Source organism: Python bivittatus, unplaced genomic scaffold (genome assembly GCF_059951505.1).
Source record: "Python bivittatus isolate LINGU-HERP-01145 unplaced genomic scaffold, Pbiv_v1 ctg000020_np1212, whole genome shotgun sequence".
NCBI classification, from domain to species: Eukaryota; Metazoa; Chordata; class Lepidosauria; order Squamata; family Pythonidae; genus Python; species Python bivittatus.
This window is the reverse complement of record NW_028277030.1, coordinates 5206036-5228660: the sequence shown is the minus strand read 5'-3', so window position 1 is coordinate 5228660 and position 22625 is coordinate 5206036. Positions and strand designations below refer to the sequence as shown.

The 22625-nt window shown below is 42.1% G+C and overlaps 1 pseudogene; it reads left to right on the top strand.

Moving 5' to 3' along the window:
• The first annotated feature begins 931 nt into the window (after positions 1 to 931).
• Positions 932 to 22014, top strand: LOC148216967 (cytochrome P450 2C16-like; annotated as a pseudogene).
• Positions 22015 to 22625: the final 611 nt, after the last annotated feature.

The following is a 22625-nucleotide window of genomic DNA, read 5'->3' as shown; positions in this document are numbered from 1 at the left end:
TTAGAGGAATTAGACAAGAATGTCCCTTTCACCCTTGCTTTTTAACATTTGTGTGGAACCCTTGGCTTGTGCTATTAGGCAACACAAGGAGATCTACGGAGTAGTACACAACTCAGTTGAACATAAATTGGTCTTATTTGCAGATGACATTCTTTTGGTCATTTGTAAACCTCAGACTACTCTTCCAGTGTTGATGCAAATGATAGATGCCCTTAGTAAAATAGCAGGATACTCTATTAACTGGTCCAAATCGGAACTGATGCCAATAGGTGAAAATCTGGTTACCCATTCATTTAAGGAATATCAATGCCATATGTGTACCGAATCTATTAAATATTTAGGTATTTAAAATCCAAATTTTAAAAGTTGGGTGCATTAACTGGTTTTATGATTAAGAAACAAAAGACAAAGATGTGGACAAAAAATATGAAGACACAAGATCAGATAGAATTGATGAACAAAACTGGTTTTAAGATTGAGAAAAAAAGTAAAATGTGAATTGTATGTTGTTTCAGAACAATTATGTGAAGACATAGAACAAAGTAAAAAAAAGACATGTTAAGATGGGAGAAACAACAACTGTCATTGTTGGGTAGAATTTCTGTGATCAAAATGAATGTTTTGCCTAGGATGTTATTTTTGTTTCTGTTGTTGTTGTTTAGTCGTTAAGTCGTGTCTGACTCTTCGTGACCCCATGAGCCATATCGCGCCAGGCCTTCCTGTCCTTCACTGCCTCCCTGAGTTTGCTCAGTTTCATGCTCATATTTTTGTTTCAGACAATACCAGTTGTCACTCCTGATTTACCTTTTAAACAATGGCAGAAAGTTATATCTAAATTTGTGTGGCAAGGTAAAAAGCCAAGAATTAAATAAGGTGTTGCAAGTTGCCAGAGAATAAATGGGTCTCTTGTTTTTCTTCTGCTGAATTCCAGATGTCAAAAGAATACGGTCCCATTTTCCGCATCAAACTGGGATTCCAGGAAATGGTAGTGCTGACTGGCTATGAGACGGTCAAAGAGGCTCTGGTGAACCAGGCAGATATATTTGCAGAGAGGCCCTTCGTCCCCATTTTTGACAATGTGGCAAAAGGGTTTGGTGAGTTATTTCATTCTGGGTCACAGCTGGCATTCCTTCAAGATGTGTGATCAGTATCGTGTAGAACTTTTCTCCTGAGGTTTTGATAGGCGGTAACCTCAGAGGACTGGGACAGCTTCTGCAAATCCAACTAAAATTCTTCTTCTGCCATTGTGACTTGGAGCCTTCAATCTCCCCCTGGAGTTGCTTAGTTTAGGCATCAGCAAAGGAAGGTTACATATTAGTGAGGATTAGCTGCATTTTTAAGCATTGCAGATATTGGGTCACTGGTTAAGACAAAAGTGAGAATTAATGATCTACCTGGGGTTAGACCAGGTAGTTTGTTATCTCACAGCTCATGAGAGTCAATAAGTACAGCTAGCTCATCTAAGCAGCCTCTCTTCCAGGTGTCAATGGAAAAATGCAGGTCACTCATAGGACATCTCACAAGGCCCCATCCCGATCATCTCCTGCCACCTGTCCTGGCAAGAAGGACCTGTGTGTTTTAAATGATGGATGGAACAGTTACTCAAAATCCATTAAGGCATCATTTATGAAACAAAAACAAAATTCAGGTCTTTGCAACCACTTGCTCAGAAAATATCCACAAAGTTCCACAGCTCCTGGAAAGAGTTAAATAAATGTTTGGTGTAAAAATGATATAGAAAGATTTTTATGTTCTAACAATACTGAGATTGTAGTATATGCAAAGTATATGCAAAATCATGGAGGTTTCTTGGTAAAATTACATCTCTCAATCTGACCCCCTTTCTCTATGTTTTCTCTCCACGTGTTGCTTTTGCTCGTGGTGAGAACTGGAAAGTGATGCGACGGTTCACATTATCCACATTACGGGACTACGGAGTGGGCAGGAGGACCCTTGAAGACAAAATCACTGAAGAGTGTAAGGTCTTAATGACGACAATTCAAACTTATGCACATGGGTTGGTATTTCCTCCTAAGGCTCTGCTGGAGCACTTTCCAGGTCAACTGCAGAATGTTAAATAATTTCCTCACATTTTGCAGCACCTTCTCTGGAATAATTCTTAAACTCACCAGTATTTTGCTACAAAGATGCCTAGCTGATCAATTTATACAAACTATATTTACAGAAATGTGACTTATGGATGTCAAAATGATTCAAAAGCTCTTGAAAAGTTAATTCAGTGCAATCCAACAATCTGTCATAAATAACAGTTCTAGGCTTTAATTTTCTTTACAGAATCCTCTAGATCCTCTATACAGAGAGGAGATGGGGCTGCAAGCTCTCCATCTGAGCATGAAAATGTGGTGCACACTGGACCGTTTGCTCCACTCTGCTTTGGGACAATGATAAACATGTTGCAGTATTTCAAAGAGCAAAAGCACATCACCTAAGTGTATTAAGTGACCTAGAGTATTCCTATTTTGTCCATGTTCTCCAACAAAAGTATTATCTTTCAATTGTCAAAATGGGATCCCCCATTATTCAATCGTAAGGATCAAACTGCCATTGGTGCACTTATTCAGCAGCACACCTCACTGGTAGCTGGCATAGTAGAAGAAGGAATCTCCTATTTTCCAAAATATTTGTCCCTAAACCCTCCAGTGTCAAAAGTGCCTAATGCACAGTATCTGGATTGCAAACGTCTGGATAACCATAGGGTAGCAGCAAGAGAAACACAGAGCTCTAATCGTTGGCACTTATGGTTCTCTGCATCTTTGCAACTCAGAAATGATATGGATAAAATTTACCATTCATTGCCTTGAGGAAGAAGAAATTAGAGAAGTCCTATGATATACAAATAAGCTAGAAAATTAAAACTTCTTTGTCTAACTGCCAAATGAGGTTCCTTTGTGGAGCATTCCTACATACCTACAAACTCATCATGCTATTTGCTTTTCAGTAAGCCAGTTCCAGTAAAGAAAGGCATGAGATCATAAAAACTGTAATATCTAGTTTATTTAGCAGATGTAATCTTGGTTGCATTCACAATTCTGTTTTGATTTATTGTTCGTTGCCCAGGAAAACCATTTGAGGTCACAACAATTATGACTGCTGCTGTTTCCAACATCATAGTTTCTATTCTACTTGGGAAGCACTATGACTATGAAGATCCCACATTTCTACAACTACTGAAGCTATTCAGTGAACATTTACGGCTTTTGGCAACCCCTGCTATATTGGTAATCTAATTTTTCATTTGAAAGAAAAGTCATGAAAAAGAGGCATCAGAATGTGTGTCATTCAAGGTTGTGTCATTCAAGCTCACACACACACTGAGACTCACTGAGAGGCTGAACATTTTCCTCTCATTATATTATAGCTCTATGCCACCCCCACTGGGTAACTAGCAAACACACACCAATAGGTGGCAGTAAATAGCACAATACACAACACACAATAACAAGTGTTTCTCACATGATCTCTGTAGCCAAAATATTATTTGTTATTGTTGTAAAGATAACGGGATGAATCCTTTCCCATGAGAAAGAAAATCCTGACACCCCTCTCAGCCCGTTTTCGACACAATACACGTTACAAAAATAATACAGACAATTGATTACAACAGTACAGAAACAATTACATTTGTTCAAATCCAAGTCTGGTTAACATTGTTTCATGTTGTACAATAGGCAATGATTTGGTAAATACATCTGCAAGATTTGCTTCAGATATACAATACACAAGATCAATGAAGTTTTCTAACAAAGCTTGTCTTACATTTTTGTACTTTACATCCACATACTTAGTACGAGCTTTTAAGTTTTCTGTTTTAGCTAACCCTATACAGGCCTGGGAATCTTCATGCACTGTATAAGGCAATGACACTTTGATGCCTAAATCAGTGAATAATTGATGAAACCATCTTAATTCACAAACTGTTTCTGACAAAGCTGCGAATTCTGCTTCTGCAGTAGACAAGGCAATGGATGTTTGTTTCTTTGCTTTCCACACAATTGTGGATTCGCCAAATTTACAAACAAACCCAGTTATTGACTTTCTGTCCCCTTCTTCTGCAAATGAACTATCAACAAAAATTACTGGCTTTTCAGGCCCACTAGTTGACATTTTGAGACAAAGGTCTATTGTACCTTTTAAATATCTCATTATCCTTTTTAATCCTTGCCAATCATGCTCAGTTGGTTTAGCCACTTTACGGCTCAAAACTCCAACAGCATAGGATAAATCAGGACGTGTCCATTGGGCTAGGTGAAGGATTGAACCTATCACAGAATGGTACACTTCAGGTTTTTCACACAATTTTTCACATGTCTCATGTTTTAAAAAATCACATGTCATCGGGGTTTGTACAGGTTTAGCTTCTGACATTCCCATCTGTGCTAACAACTGTTCTATCTTTTTCTTCTGACTTAGATAGATTTCTCCATTTTCAGTTCTATGTATTTCAATACCAAGGTAGTATCTTAACATACCCAAATTCTTCATTTTAAAATATTTTTCCATTTGCTTTGCAAATTCTTTTACCAAGTTTAAAGAACCAGTGGCAAGACAAAAATCATCAACATAAGTGATAAGGACTGTATAACTTTCTCCAGTTCCTCTGGTGTACACACATGAATCAGCTAATGATTTCTTGAAACCAATTTCCAACAAAGCTTTATCTAAACATTGATGCCAACATCTCCCAGCTTGTTTCAATCCATACAGTGCTTTACGCAACCTGTAGACTTTCTGGGAATCTCCACACGAATATCCTGGCGCTTGTTTCATGTAAACAACTTCAGGGGGTTCAGCATTTAAATAAGCTGTATCCACATCAAAATGATGAACAACCATGTTTCTTTGTGCAGCTAAGGCCAACATTACACGCAATGATTCAGGCCTAACTGTAGGTGCGTATGTCAGGTTGTAATTCACAAACTGCTCTTGTGAATAACCTTGTGCCATTAACCTAGCTTTATACTGCACAGTATCATCAGGTAAAAGCTTCTTTCTAAATACCCATCTGGACCCTATGGCTTTCTGTGATGGTGGTAAATCAACAATTTCAAAAACATTTTGTTTTACCAATGAATTAAATTCTGTGTCCATAGCAATGTTCCACTTATCTTGCTCATCAACAGGTAAAGCTAGCATTTCTTTGAAATCTTTTGGTTCGCAAGTGATGTGACATATTCTCACTTGTTGAACAACAAACCTCTCAGGCGGAATTCCTTTTGTTACACATGTTGACCTACGTGGAATTTCAAAAATCCTTTGTTCTTGTTCCTCACTTTTTTCTTTTGCCTGTGCCTTTAATCGCTCAGGTTCAGCTACAGCCGGCAACTCCTCCGCTGCCGCTTCTTGTTTTATCTGCGGAGCAGGGGTTGCATCGGCTGCTTGCTCTCTAGCTAAGTCTGTGTATGAAGGCAAAATGACTTCTGAATTTGCATGCAGCCTTTGCCAATTAGAAGGTTCTTCAAAGTTACAATTTCTAGAAATAACTACTCTTCCACCTCCTAATGAAAATCTGTATGCTTTAGATTCTCCTGAATAACCAACAAATCTCAGACACTGTGTTTTTGGTTGGTTTTTCCTCCTTTGAGCCTGAGGAATCTGTACGTAGGCAAACGTTCCAAACGTACGCAAGTGCTTTAAGGCAGGATATCTACCATACAGCAAAAAATAAGGAACTTCATTCACAGCTGAATTCCAGTGTCTATTGGTAAAAAATACTGCTGTTAACATTGCCTCACCCCAAAAATGGGATGCTACCTGTTCATCCTGCAGTAGGCTATCCTAAAAAACCTTCAGAACGCCCACCTTGCGTTGAACTACGCCATTTTCTGCAGACACACCAACATTTGTTAATCTGTGGAAAATGCCTTTTCTACGTAGCCAATTCTGAAACTCATTGCTTACAAACTCACCTCCTCTATCAGTTTGCAAACTCCCTACTTTGTGCCCATGTTTTCTCTCAACAAAAGCAACAAACTCTTTGAAATGAGAGAATGCTTCAGACTTCTGCTTAAGCAAATAACAAAACATGAAACGTGTTTTATCATCCACTAAAACAAACATGAATCTTGCTCCACCTTCACTTAAAGGAAACGGACCAGCTAAGTCAGCATGCACAAGAGCAAACGGTCTTTTGGAAATTCTGCTACTTTGCCAAGCAATAGGTACAGATTTTATCTTAGATTGCTTACACACAGTACAATCAAGGAATTTTACACATTTCTTAAATCTTAAATCTGGATACACTTTTGCCATTTTTGACAAACATTTCCATCCAGGATGTCCTAGCGCTCTGTGATAATAATGTATACAATTATCATGCAAAGACATATTTCTAACACAACTCCCAATTAACACATCTTGTTTAGGAAGCATTTCATACAATTGATTAACCAATTTCCCTCTAGCACATTCAGCCCCCTCTTTGCTGACATAGCACTCAGAACCTTGGAATACAACAATATACCCAAGTTTAGTTAATACAGGGACACTGAGAAGAGAATAATCAAGTGTAGGCACACAGAATACATCAGAAATCATTTCTCCCAAACAAGGAACAAATACTTTACCTTGCATGGTTACCTTAGCTATAGAACCATCAGCCAAGTTAACTTGTTGAATTTTAGGCTTGCATTTGGTCAGTAACAACTGCTCATTGTTTACAATGATTTCACTACAAGCAGAGTCCAATAACCACTTATCAGTACAATGTTTGTTTCTGTTACACATCAAAGCAGACACCATTCTAGTGCTTGCTTGCTTTTTAACAAATTGTCCTTTTCCACGATGAAGGACCTTTCTGGAACTCTCAGTAGGCTGATTTTTTATAGGACAGTCTTTTAGAAGATGTTTGGTAGACTGACAACGAAAGCATTTCCTCACCATGCACGCAGCCTCTGTGCCAGTAGAAGAGCGGTGCTTTACATTATCAAGCCTCTTCTTTGCTGGTAATTTTAAATCCCTCGAACACTGAATTTCCTGCAACATGTTTGTAAGGTAGTCCACAGTAAGATCTGGGGGTGGTAAGGCATGCACAGCTTCTACAAGCATATCAAATGAATCATCCAGACTCGAAAGTATTATACATGCTTTTTGATTCTCAGGAAGCTGCATATTATGATCTGCCAACTCAGCAAACAAAGTTTTCATCTTTTTCAGATGCTCAATCACATTAGCACCTTGCTCCAATTTAAGGTTATACAACTGCTTTGACAAACTTACGATGGCAGCTGAAGTCTGTCTTGCATAGATTTCACGCAAAGCCACCCAGCATCCATTAGCAGTCTCCAAATTACGAACATGCACTAGTTCCGAAGACTCAAGTCCCAAAATAAGATTACCATACGCACGGTCAAGCAAGACTCATTCGGCATCTGTAGGTGCTGCTGGCGCAGGATTGTTTACAACTTGCCAGAGCCCTTCTTTCATGAAGAAAGATTTCATCTTTATACTCCATGTCTGGTAGTTCTTTGAATTCAATCTTTCAAACAGAAGGCTCACTGCCGCTGTAGGTGCCGCTGCCATGTTTCACGATTTATAACAGGCACGCAGACACAGAGAAAAAAAAATCCAAACTTCAAACGGACCGTTCACAGGCAGGGTAATAAATCCATAAATCTCCCGTCACTTAGGAATTTAAGTCCTGGCTTCCAGCACCAGGATCCATGGTAAAACACGCCTGGAACTTCACGTCTGGACTAGCACACGCCTGGGACCACGGACCTGGGACTAGCACTCCTGAGACCATTATGCTGGGACAACACTCCATGCCTGGGCTGGCACAGCACCACTGGGCCCATAACCTATTGGGCAGAGGGCAAATCACAAACACTCCTGTTTGTGTAGAGCACAGCAAAAACTCCAGGAAAGGTTATCCAGGAAAGATACACATCAACATTGCAGCTGTTCACAATGCAATGTCCATTTCTTGTTTCCCAAAGAAATCCAGTCAGAAAATATATACTAACTGGTGTTTATTGATAAAAATGCAAAATTCCATAAAATGCAAATATCATACAAAATATAAAGAAAAACACATCTTCTCATGTAATGTAGCATCCAAGACTTATTAGCAACACAAGCTTAACAAAATCTCCAGCTACAAACTCTCAGAGAAGAGGTACACTACTTGGTAATTTGTTACAACTACATAGTCCATAAAAATGATTACATGGTGATATACTGAGCTAAAGCTAAACACACACACACACACACACACACACACACACACACACTGAGACTCACTGAGACTCACTGAGAGGCTGAACATTTTCCTCTCATTATATTATAGCTCTATGTCACCCCCACTGGGTAACTAGCAAACACACGCCAATAGGTGTCAGTAAATAGTACAATCCCCATCATGGATCACTGCCTTGTCGTGGCGAAGGGGCTTGCGTAACTCAGTGAAGCCATGAGCTATATCATGGGGCCACCCAAGACGGACAGGTCATGACAGAGACTTCTGACAAAATGTGGTCCACTGGAGAAGGAAATGGCAACTCACTCCAGTATCCTTGCCAAGAAAACCCCATGGACAATGTTAAAAGGCTAAAAGATATGACACAGGAAGATGAGCCCCTCAGGTCGGAAGGTGTCCAATATGCTACTGGGGAAGAGCGGAGGCCATTTCCAAGTAGCTCCAGAAAGAGTGAAGCGGCTAGGCCAAAGCCGAAAGGACGTTCAGCTGTGGATGTATCTGGAAGCAAAAAGAAGGTCCAATGCTGTAAAGAACAATATTGTCTAGGTACCTGGAATGTAAGATCTATGAACCAAGGCAAGCTGGATGTGGTCAAACATGAGATGACAAGATTGAACGTCGACATCTTGGGAATCAGCGAATTGAAATGGACGGGAATGGGTGAATTTAATTCAGGTGACCATTATATCTACTACTGTGGCCAAGAAACCCTTAGAAGAAATGGAGTTGCACTCATAGTCAATAAGAGAGTGGGAAAGGCAGTAATGGGGTACAACCTCAAAAACGACAGAATGATCTCAGTGCGTATCCAAGGCAAACCATTCAACATCACAGTAATCCAAGTCTATGCCCCAACCACTGATGCCGAAGAAGCTGAAGTTGACCGGTTCTATGAAGACCTACAACACTTTCTAGAACTAGCACCAAAAAAAGATGTCCTTTTCATCATAGGGGATTGGAATGCTAAAGTAGGAAGTCAAGGAGTAATCGGAATAACAGGCAAGTTTGGCCTTGGAGCACAAAATGAAGCAGGGCAAAGGCTAATAGAATTCTGTCAAGAGAACAAGCTAGTCATAGCAAACACTCTTTTCCAACACCACAAGAGATGACTCTACACATGGACATCACCAGATGGTCAATACCGAAACCAGATTGATTACATACTTTGCAGCCAAAGATGGAGAAGCTCTATACAGACAGAAAAAACAAGACCAGGAGCTGACTGTGGCTCAGATCATGAGCTTCTTACTGCAAAATTTAGGCTTAAATTGAAGAATGTAGGGAAAACCACTAGACCACTCAAGTATGACTTAGATCATATTCCTTGTCAGTACACAGTGAAGGTGATGAATAGATTTAGAGGATTAGATTTGGTAGACAGAGTGCCTGAAGAACTATGGACGGAGGTCTGTAACATTGTACAGGAGGCAGCAACTAAAACCATCCCAAGGAAAAAGAAATGCAAGAAAGCAAAATGGCTGTCTGATGAGGCATTACAAATAGCTGTGGAAAGAAGGAATGTGAAAAGCAAGGGTGAAAGGGAAAGATATAAGCAACTGAATGCAGATTTCCAGAGAATAGCAAGGAGAGAGAAGAAGGCCTTCTTAAATGAACAATGCAAAGAAATTGAGGAAAACAATAGAATGGGGAAGACTAGAGATCTCTTCAAGAAAATTGGAGATATCAAAGGAACGTTTAGTGCAAAGATGGGCATGATAAAGGACAAAAAAGGCAGGGACCTAACAGAAGCAGAAGAGATTAAGAAGAGGTGGCAAGAATACACAGAAGAACTATACAAGAAAGATCTTAATGTCCCTGATGTCCATGCTGTTGTGGTCACTGACCTTGAGCCAGACATCCTAGAGAGTGAAGTCAAGTGGGCCTTAGGAAGCATTGCTAACAACAAAGCTAGTGGAGATGACAGTATTCCAGCTGAGTTATTTAAAATACTAAAAGATGATGCTGTTAAAGTGCTGCACTCAATATGCCAGCAAGTTTGGAAAACGCAACAGTGGCCACGGGATTGGAAAAGGTCAGTTTACGTTCCAATTCCAAAGAAGGGCAATGCCAAAGAATGCTCAAACTATCGCACAATTGCACTCATTTCACATGCTAGCAAGGTTATGCTCAAAATCCTACAAGCTAGGCTTCAGCAGTGTGTGAACCGAGAACTACCGGATGTACAAGCTGGGTTTTGAAGAGGCAGAGGAACTAGAGATCAAATTGCCAACATTCGCTGGATCATGGAGAAAGCACAAGAGTTCCAGAAAAACATCTACTTCTGCTTCATTGACTATGCAAAAGACTTTGATTGTGTGGATCACAACAAACTGTGGCAAATTCTTAAAGAGATGGGGGTACCAGACCATCTTACCTGTCTCCTGAGAAATCTGTATGTGGGCCAAGAAGCAACAGTTAGAACCAGTCACGGAACAACCAATTGGTTCAAAATAGGGAAAGGAGTACGACAAGGCTGTATTCTGTCACCCTGCTTATTTAACCTATATGCAGAGTACATCATGAGAAATGCCAGGCTGGAAGAATCACAAACCGGAATTAAGATTGCAGGGAGAATCATCAATAACCTAAGATATGCAGACAATACCACCCTAATGGCAGAAAGTGAAGAAGAACTAAAGAGGCTCTTGATGAGGGTGAAAGAGGAGAGTGCGAAAGCTGGCTTGAAACTCAACATTAAAAAAAAAAAACTAAGATCGAGGGCGGAGCTGGCGTCGCAGCGATACGGTGGGCGATCCTGGGCTCCCAGGATTGCAGTCGATATCTCCCCCCCCGGACGGTCCCGATGGACCTAAGCCATCCCGTAGAGATGGCGATCGCAAAGGGCACGTCCCGCGGATCTCAGGGATGCCGCAAGTCCCAGATTGATCCCGGGAGAAGCTCTTGAAGCCGGCGGAGGAGAGGCAGCCAAAAATGGCTGCGAAAGCCGGGACAGCTCCAAAGGAAGAAGAAAGAGAGGGGTGACAACCGGGTGAGATGGACTTTTACTATTTAACTATTCTTAGAGAACACCTTAAGTAACTTAAAGAGATTTTTAAAAAGTGAAGAAAAGTGGATCAAGCGGCAAGATTGAGCCTTATAAAAAAAAAAGGGGGAAAGAATCTTTTCTTTTTAACTTTCCCTTTTTAGTGGAATTGGCAAGATGTTTTTCTTTTAAAAAAAAATATTTTTAACTGGACTGGCTTTTTCTTTTCAATACTCAATAACTCTTTATCTTAAGCCTCTTTTTTGATTAAGATTTCTTTATTGTTATAAGAAATTTATATTTTTTGATTTTGAAATGGGGAAAGTGGAGTTAAGAGAAAGTAAATGAAAGAAAGTTGCACTGCCATCTAGAGGCTCGACATAGTGCCTTTTTTCTTCCATTGTGACGCATGCTCAAGGACCCTGGGCTTTCTAAAAAGATAGTGGGATGTGCATGTTTATACAGGTGCCATCCGAATAACTATAAACAAGAAAGTGGAGTTGAAAGCGACTTTGAAAATATCAAGATGGAAAGTTTGAGCTAGTCACAAGAGCCTTGATTAGTGGCAGTAGCTCTTCTTTCTGCTAGAAGCTCTGCTTTGCTCTCTACTCCCCCCCAGTTGGATTTTTAAAGAGACCTAGCCTTTCCCCTCCTCTTCTTTTTTTTTCCTTTTGCTTTTTTTCTCTTTCTTTTGGCAAGAACAAAGATAAAGAATCCTTTGACTCAATGAAGGTTTATACAAGATAATAGACTATACGAGAAACACAATGCAGAAAAAGATCTTTAAACTATCGAGGATGACTATAAAAAACTGGAAGAAGAGCTGCAGAAATTCCCGCAAAAAAAGAAAAAAAGATATTAAAGCTAAAATGGACTTAATTAAACATAAAACGGGATCAATGGAAAAGGAAGAAATAGCACAAGAAATCAGAAACATTAAACAGAATTATTTTGAGGCTTATAAACTGAGAATTAAAAGGGTTAATTAACTGATAAATGAAGAGGGACAGACTTGTTCTTGGCACTGAGGGTGAGAAAAAGATTATACAAGATTATAATGGAAAATTGTACTAAGAGAATGCATAAAAAGAAGAAGTAAAACAATATTGAAAGAAACTACTCCAGATGCCTAAAGAAAAAACGAGGGGAATACAACAATGATGGAACTGACAGAAGCTTCAAAAAGCAGAATGTTTGAAAGGACATTTATTATTGCTTTCTCTTATCCAATAATATAGAAAAAGGAATAAACAGCTAGATGTTTCGGGATATTGAATGAAAAGGGTGAACTTAAAATTATGCAAGCGCTGGAATAAAGTATAAAACTGAGATATATAGTTAAAAATTGTATTTGATTGTAAATGTTTTAAGAGATTAGACTAAAATTTATACATGGTTGGATATAGTAACATATAGATTTTAAACTAGAGACATTTTTGTTGAAACATGTAGTGAAGAATTAAGTATGTTTTGATAGTGGTTAGAACTGTAACTTTTAAGAATTGGAAGAATAAAAAAGTACCTATGCAGGAGGAAGTTATTGAAAATTAGGGAATGTGCAGAGATGAGTTAAACTGAGATTTGAAATTAGAAGATAAGTAATTTTATATGACACGGGATTTGTTTTATTAATGATTGGATAAGAAAATATAGTAATGTAATGGATTAGGAAATTTTACAATAGAAATTTGATATTAATTATTATATATATACACATATAATCGATAGATGAAAATGTACTACTAATCCTATTGAAAGTTAAAATTTCTTGTAATAAATGATTCTATAGACTAGCTATGAATGATTAATAATTGTTAATTGATAAGTACACAAGTATATTTTGAATAGATGATATGAGAATTTAAGATTATGAAAGGGGCACCAATGGGTTGGTAACTGGTTGACACACAGTATAAAATGGAAGATGTTTTTTTTATGCTTTTCTATGTTCTTGTTTGTTTATGTATGTTTTGTGTTTGTTGTAAAAAAATAAAAAAATTTATTAAAAAAAAAAAAAACTAAGATCATGGCATCTGGACCCATCAATTCCTGGCAAATAGAAGGAGTAGAAATGGAAGCAGTAACAGACTTCATTTATTTGGGCTCCAAGATCACCGCAGATGGAGATTGCAGCCATGAAATTAAAAGACGCTTGCTCCTTGGGAGGAAAGCTATGGCAAACCTAGATAGCATATTAAAAAGCAGAGACGTCACCTTGCCAACAAAGATCCCCATAGTCAAAGCTATGGTTTTTCTAGTAGTAATGTATGGCTGTGAGAGCTGGACCATAAAGAAGGCTGAGTGCCGAAGAATTGATGCCTTTGAACTGTGGTGCTGGAGAAGACTCTTAAGAGTCCCCTGGACTGCTAGGAGGTCAAACCAGTCAATCTTAAAGGAAATCAACCCTGATTGCTCATTGGAAGGATTGATAATGAAGCTGAAGCTTAGATACTTTGGTCACCTCATGCGAAGAGAGGACTCTTTGGAAAAGACCCTGATGCTGGGAAAGATTGAAGGCAAAAGGAGAAGAGGACGGCAGAGGATGAGATGGTTAGATAGCATCACTGAAGCAATGAGCATGAAACTGAGCAAACTCAGGGAGGCAGTGAAGGACAGGAAGGCCTGGCTCAATATGGTTCATGGGGTCACGAAGAGTCGGACATGACTTAACGACTGAACAACAACAAAAATAGCACAATACACAACACACAATAAGAGGTGTTTCTCACATGATCTCTGTAGCCAAAATATTATTTGTTATTGTTGTAAAGATAACGGGATGAATCCTTTCCCATGAGAAAGAAAATCCTAACATTATTGTGAAGCAAAGAACTTTCTTCTCATGGCCATCTGCAGCAAGATCACTTCCAAAAGGCAACGTGAACATGATGATATCAGGATTCAAATTCCCCCCTTATGTACTTGTATCCAAACATCTCACGCAAGTGTGCAAACCACTTTTTAGCATCATGACGTCATCATGTACGTTTCATCACTTCCTCTCCCTTCCTCATACAGGCTTGTGCATGCAGTCAAATTGGAGGGGTGGGAGCCTTCAGTGCAAATACCTTTTCCATGTTTTTATTTTCTTTATACAATGGTACATAACTCTAAATATTCTAAATAGCTCTCTTGACTATAACTTGCATTCGGTTCCTTGGCTATCCATAGCTCCCTTAATCATGTATTTTTTCCTATTATTGTTATTTGTTTTAGACTAATGGAACATTATTTTAATGAAAATGCTTTGTGATGCCACCTGAGAAATGTATTCAGAGCATTGAACTTCCTTAATATATGTTTTCTTTCCTCATTCTTTCAGCTATTTAACCTGTTTCCCATGCTGGGGTTCCTTTTGGGTTCTCGTAAAAGAATAATGAATAATAGAAAGGAAGTCCATGATTTCATACAGGCCACCTTTACAGAACATCTCAAAGACCTTGATGAAAATGATAAGAGGAGTTTCATCGATTCATTTCTTGCTCGGCAAAGAGAGGTAATAGATCATTTTATTCATGCCTGGAATTACTGATTGCTATTTTTTTACATATTTTGAAAAGATGCCTCCATATGAACTACATGCATGTTGGTTAAGATCCTTGCCTCAGAAATATAGAAGGAAACACATTTCTAGCCGTTTCTAATCATTCCCTCTTCATTACTTTATTTCAGAATCTGCAGGTACTAAAACTACACCCAGACATTTTCTTCTCTCCATTCAAAATGGCATCAATGTCAAGCCTTTTCTGGAGGAGTGGGTCCGGGGGGGGGGGGTCCTTGGAGAGCCCTTGGGGTGATCCCTTTGGTGGACCAATCCTTTTGTCTTTCTGAATAACTGTTTGGTTTTAGAGTTTTCCTCCTTCCTTCCTCCAGTAGGGTTCAGGCATGTCTAACCTCTGGGGATGGATATTACACACCCATGAAGTGTCCTGTTAGCATTTGAAAATATCGGTGGTATGAGTACACTGAGTTTTCTTACTAGTGTTTTTTTTTGTTTTTTGTTTTTTGTTTTTTTTTTGGTACACTTCAGGAAAATAAGACAATGACAAATGGTGGATATTTTCATAATGAAAACCTTAAAGCTCTTGTAGCTGACTTATTTGGTGCTGGTACAGAAACAATTGCAATCACACTGTGCTGGGCCATACTCCTGATGATGAAATACCCAGAAATTCAGAGTAAGTACCTTCATTTCATTGGCTTGCAATCAAAAATAAATGTAAAAATAACTGAAAGTAGATTTTTGATATCTGGAATGCTACTTCAATCAAGGGAAAAGAGATGAAGTGAGAATAAGTTGCCCTTCCAGTGGACTAAGAAAACACTGATCTCACTAAAAGTAAACAGAATAAACTTACCTCATAAATGAAAGTAAATGTTAATAAACTCAAAACTTTTAAAGCTGATAGTTTGTCTGCAATAAAAAACACTACAAACAAAATCAAACTGTTGGAAGAAAAAGTTATCTTACCAAGTCCGTTTCTGAGCCGGGAGTAAAGACACTGGCAAATTGCATGAAGTTAGGAAATTTATTCTTCACCCAAAAGCAGAAGCAATGACAGCAAGCAGTTAGGTGGGCGGCCGTGCAGGACCCCCGCCATACAGCATATTATATACCTTTCGTTACATTCAGACCTAAGTTTAAGATGTCATGATCCTCTGATCCAATCAAAGTCAGTTACCTTGATTCATACTCCTCCCCTTACCCAGGACCCCTTTCTCTGATGCTGAATAAGGTTCTTTCTTTCTGTATGTAAACTAATTTCTATTACCTTGAGTATTAACAACCATATGTAAACTATCCTTTATCGCTCTGATTGTCCACCAGGCACTGTCCTGATTTACATCCCTAAGAAACAAGGTCAGGACTGCTTATCTTTCTTTGTGAGGGGTCATCTGAACAAGAAAAGACTATCAGGTCAAGACAGTTCATCTGTTTACATGAGTTGCCGTCTTTCCAGTCAGGAAGAGACAAACCATGAAAGCAATTAACACATCCTTGAGCTTTTGAGAAGTGTTGAGGGTCACATCCTAAAGAATGCAACCTTTTGATAATCTAAAGTGAGGTCAACCATACATACAGGAAAGGGAATATTGGCATTTTGCTGGGCCTGCTTTTACTTCATGTTATACAATATATAAAGATAAATGTTTAAACCTCTAAATGTCTTAATATATAAAAAATATCTCTAAATGTCTTAATATATAAAAAATATCAAAATGTCTACATGTCCCAACCTTCTAATAAAACCAAGAACACTAGGCCAAAAATATACAGCATTGGGAAAGACAAAGAAAAATGGAATCGTAATTTGTCTTAAATCACCTTCCTCAGAAGTACTAGAACAATTGAAAGATAAAGAAGGAAGAACTTTAAGCTTGAAATTAAAAAAAGAAGGTAAGATTTTAACAATGGCATTGTCAAGTCCACAAAGTCCAAACCCCAGTTTAGAAGAATTCTTGTGAAACCAGGCCTGGTTCAGATAAATGCTCCTTTATTGGTTGGTACATGCAGCTTGAAGCAAAGCATTGCTAAAACTAAAGCCTGTGTGAATTTCCCTCTACTTATCCCCCACCCCCTTTGCTACATTGGCGCCAAATTTCTGTCTCACCGGATGGTGGCCTTTTACCTTCCTCCCATTGATAACGCAGTTCTTCCTGGCCTTCAGGCTACCAACAGTTTGGTCTGCATTCCGGTCTTGCTGTAAATTCCCATATCAATGTAAGTGCCTCTCCATCTCAAAGCAATACCCCAAGCACAACTATTAACTACCATTCCCCCCCCCCCCCGGCACAAATCGCAGAATCAAATCAAGCAAACGCCCATTGACTGCTATAGCTTTTTAAATTGACATTCGATTGATGCAGGTTCTGACAGGCATGCATTTATAGATAAGCAACAACTCAATGGAAGCTTCTTCCAGATATTAATAAAGAATTGTAGAGAAGGAAATAATTATCATAGGGGACATGGATAAAGTGCTAGATACAAGCTGAGGCACATCATGCCTAGGGGAGAAAATAGGAGGACAGCTTTGAAGAAACGTTGTTCAGTACATGGATATAGTGGCTTTGACTAATATTTGGAGATTAAAAAACCCAAAAGCAGGAGATGATATGTTTCTTTCAGGAAGACACTCAAGAATTCATTATGTGCTGGGTCTCTAAGGCTTTTGTACCACGTATCAAAGAAGTGCAGAAAGAAGATAAAATATGTCAAACAAAATCATTTTGGAAAAACAAATAAACCAGGGGAACCTCTGACATATGACATAAAAAAAGAGAAAGAAAGGAGGATGATAACAGCAAAAAAGAAAGAGAATCAACTGTTGTATCCGAGATTGGAAACAACAGAAGAACTTGTAAAACTTTGAAAAAATTAAATTCCAGGCACAAAATAAATGAAGGAAATTTGAAAACATATATTGAATACTCAGAGCCTAAAGAATTTATTGAAGAATATAGACAAATGTTAAGCAAATTTATAATAACTCAAGAAATTAAAGAAGCATTAAAAGAAAATTAAAATTGGTAATTGACAGGCCCAGATGGCCTGACGGCCTTATATTTCAAAAAGCTAGAAAGGAACTAGCAGAACCACTATTGAAGATGATGAATAAAGTTCATACAACAAAAACAATACCAAAGACATGGGATGAGGCATATCTAAGTTGAATACACAACGAGGAGAATGACTTAAAGAAACTCCAGTGATACAGAGCAATTTTGTTACTGAACGTCAATTACAGGATATTCCACACTGTATTGGCTGAATGTATGAGGAAGGGCCTACCCAAAATGTAACAAAATCAAGGAAAAAGAAACAAAGATAATAACAAAGGGGTACAATCAAGGTCCTTCATGATTTAGCAACAGTTCTTTAAAATGTCCAGGGATCTAAGTTAATGATTACTATATTTTTATTTTTATTTTATTTTATTTTCAAACTTGTATGCCGCCCATCTCCCCCAACGGGTGACTCTGGGTGGCTCACAATAATAAAAAGAAGAAAAAACACAGGTCTCTCCAGACATGGATACAATCTATAAATAATTAAAAAACATATATTAAAAATGCCCTAAAAACCTCCTATGATTTTATCCCTAAAAAACCTGCAAGATGCTGGGGGGCGGGGACAGCCCATCACCCCACCAGCCATCTCCACAGGTGCAGGCCCCCCTCTGGCCCCCAGGCCTTCTGGCAGAGCCAGGATTTCCTGAAGGCCATGAGGGAGGGGGCACACCGCATCTTAGGAGGCAGGATGTTCCACAGGGCGGGTGCTGCAGCAGAAAAGGCTCTCTGCCTAGACCCCACCAATCGAAATTCTTTGACTGGTGGGGTCTGCAACCTGCCCCTTCTGCTGGACCGAGTGGGGCGGGCTGAAATGACCGGGGCGAGGCAGTTCCTCAGATAACCTGGTCCCATGCCATGAAGGGCTTTAAAGGTGATGACCAACACCTTGAATTGGACCCGGAAACAAACTGGCAACCAATGCAGCTCACGCAACAGGGGTGTTATACATGCCCTCCTAGGGGCATTAAGAACTGTCTGCGCCACCGCATTCCGTACCAGCTGTAGCTTCCGGATACTCTTCAAGGGTAGCCCCATGTAGAGCGCATTACAGTAGTCCAACCCGGAGGTGACCAGGGCATGAGTGACCGTGCGGAGGTCTCCTGATCCAGGAAGGGGCGTAACTGCCACACAACACGAAGTCGTGCAAAGGCCCTCCTAGCCACGACTGCCACCTGCTCTTCGAGCAGGAGTCATGAGTCCAGGAGAACCCCCAGATTACGCACCGGGTCTGTCTGGGGTAGTGCAACCCCGTCAAGAACCAAAGATGACAAGCTCCTAGATCTTGAGGCTCCCCGTATCTACAGCCACTCCGTCTTAACAGGGTTCAGCTGAAGCCTGTTGTCCCCCATCCAGGCCCCCACAGCCTCCAGGCACCGCGAGAGGGCAGTCACAGCATCACTTAAGGCACCTAGGATGGCGATGTATAGTTGGGTATCATCAGCATACTGATGATACCTCACCCCATGGAGCCGGATGATCTCACCCAGCGGTTTCATGTAGATATTAAATAGGAGCAGTGAAAGCACAGACCCCTGTGGCACCACACAAAGTAGGGGCCGGGGGCTGGACCTCTCGCTCCCTATCAACACCGATTGGGTTCAGCCTTGGAGAAAGGAGCTGAACCAGCACAACATTGTGCCACCCAGCCCCAACTCCTGCAGCCGACCCAAAAGGATACCATGGTTGATGGTATCGAAAGCCGCCGAGAGGTCAAGGAGAGCAAGGATGGATGCATTCCCCCCATCCCGCTCTCGCCAGAGATCATCTAAAAGTGCAACCAATGCTGTTTCTGTCCCATAACCGGGCCTGAATCCTAACTGATAGGGGTCCAGATAATCCGTTTCCTCCAGGATCCTCTGAAGCTACCATGCGACCACCTTTTCTACCACCTTTCCTAAAAAGGGAAGGTGGAAGACTGGACGAAAATTGTCCAGGAGAGTGGGGTCTAGCAATGGTTTCTTGAATGGGCGGACCAAAGCCTCTTTGAAAGGCTTCGGAAACACCCCCTCCTGCAAGGATGAATTAACCACCGCCAGAACCCACCCTAAAGTCACCTCCTTGGTAGCTTTAACTAACCAGGAGGGACAAGGATCTAAGCCACAGGTGGTTGCACTGACAGCCCCGAGGACCCTGTCCACTTCCTCAGGGGCAACAGGATCAAACCGTTCCCAGATAACTGGGCAAGAATGCTCCCTGGGCAACTCCCCTGGACCCACTCCATGCTTGGCTTCCAACTGAGAACGGATCTGAGCGATTTTATCCATCAGGTGTTCAGCAAATTCCTCTGCACGACCCTGCAAGTAGTCCTCTGCCCCCCCTTTTCCCAGGAGGGCCCGGGTGACCCTAAACAGGGCTGCAGGGCAACACTCTGAGGATGCAATAAGAGCGGAGAAACGTTGAGGTTTCGCTGCCCTTACCACCACTAGGTAGGCCTTAATAGCAGCTCCAACCCATGTTTGGTCTGATTCGTCCCCAGTTTTCCACCAGCGGCTCTCTAGATATCTCTTAGCCCTTTTCAACTCCCTCAGCTCCTCCGTGAACCACGGGGAGCGCCGGGGGTGATGGGCCAAGGCCCCAGCTGCCTTCTTGTTCCAGGCTGTGGCCAGAGCCTCCGCTGGGCCGTGCAGCAAGGCCTCAGGAACAACCCCCAGCTCCCTTTGGAACCCATGTGGGTCCATCAGTCGCCAGGGGCGGACCGTTCGAATAGGTCCCACCTCCCTGCAGAGGGGGGCAGCGTAGGAGAATCCCACTGCCACCAGGGAGTGATCTGACCATGACAGGAGGGATAATATAAAATCCCCCACCAGATCACGCTGCCACTGCTCCGACAAGAAAACCATGTCTGGGGTGTGACCACTGTCCTGGGTCAAGCCATCGATGACCTGGGATAGGCCCATGGCTGCCATGGTAGCCATGAACTCCCGAGCCGCCTCCAAGGCCAACCCCAGGGATGGCAGATTAAAGTCCCCCAAGACCATAAGTCTGGGGAACTCCACTGCCAACCCTGAGATGGCCTCCAGCAGCTCAGACAGGGAGGCTGCTATGCAGCAGGGAGGCTGGTACACTATCAGCACTCCCAACTGATCCCGTGTGCCCAACCTCAGGAACAGGGTCTCACATCCAGCAACTTGTGGAGCAGGGCCCCTGAAGGCCAATAGGGATTCTCTGATGACTACTGCCACTCCCCTCCCCCCCGCCCTGGGGTCTCGGCTGGTGCCACACCCTAAACCTGGCTCGACACAGTTCCGAGAGGGCTACTCCCCCCTCTGGCGCCAGCCAGGTCTCGGTGATGCACGCCAGGTCAGCCTGCTCCTCCCCAATAAGGTCATGAATAAGGGGGGCCTTATTATTGACTGACCTGGCATTCAGCAGCAGCAGTCGAAAGCCCAGGCCTCTGTAGGCCTGCTGACCAGGGTCTGGGCTTGAGCTCTGAGGGCCGGAACACGCCACCGGTATAACGCATCGGGGACGTCTTCCCCTGAAACGGCCTGCCCTCTGGCTCCCGCCATACTGCCCCATGCCCGTCACCACCTGAATGCCCACCCTAAACCGCCTGAGGTCCTCCTCCCCCCCTCCAGGCCTCTCACTTAAGGGGCCCGCCATACCACTCACCACCCAAGGGAGAGGAGACAAAAAAGGAGTGGGGGAACGCACCCCCAGGGCACTTCAGCTGGCTGCTCTCAGCGCCAACAGGGGCTCAACACCCCCAATTCTCTACCAAACACTCACCCTCTCTCCACCGACTTCTCTTACTGGCCGGGGAGAGAAGGGCCCCACTCACTCCTACCCTCTGCCCGTCTCCCACCCAGGCAAAGAGCAGCGCATTCACCTCCCACAACCACACCATCCACTCTCACACACCCACCTGCTCGAGTCCCCCAGCGTCTTCTCTAGGAGGAGGAGGCACCCCTTGCCACATAGGGGCTCATCTCCCAACCCCCAAGGTCTCAATGTCACTGTGGGCCGCTATGGGCCACCGGGCTCTGGTCTCCACTCCGCTTCAGCCTCACAGCCGCTGTCCCGCCGTCAGCACCGGCGCTCTCACCGCTGGCACTCCCACTGCCGAGGCCAGCAGCGCCAGGCCTGGGCCACCACCCTGCTGGCACTCGCAGCCCCACAAGGCTCGCTCTCGGCTCCGGCGTCGCTCCCCTCGAGCCCAGGTGTTATTCTCGACTCAGCCGGCGTCGCCATGGCAGCCACCAACGCTCTCCTGCCGCCGCCTCCGTCGGCCCTCTGGGTCTGAGCGCCGCCCGCTGCCGCGCCTGCCCCCATCTTCTCCTCTCCGTCCTTGCTCCAGCCGCCGCCGCCACAACTCCTCTCCCCACGGCCACGGCCCGCCTCGGACGGAGGTAACACCAGGGGTTCTCCTCATTCACCCCCCATTCATACGAAGATCCCACGCCTCCAGCTCTCCTCAACACCATATTGGTTATGGTAAAGGCTAAAAGGAAGTTATGGCTGGGAGCTCCGCACTAGGCGTCCGCTCCCTGCCGCCATCTTGGAGAGAATCCTTCAGAATATCCTTCAGAATTTGTAAATTTTATATTAATTCTGATTTAAAACAAAATTCAAACGATGAGTCATCTTAATATATAATATTGTATTGGTTTCCAAGGGAAGGTCCAAGAAGAAATTGCAAAAGTGATTGGAGATCTCCAGCCAAGGACACAAACACCGAGCAAAAATGCCTTACACCGATGCAGTAATTCATGAAGTTCAACGGTTTGCTGCCTTTTCTCCAGCTCTTGCACCACATGCAACCAGCACGGACATCACTTTCAAAGGCTTCTTCATTCCCAAGGTGATCAATCTGAAATCACTGCATTATACAAGATCCAGTCTTTCTTGTACTAT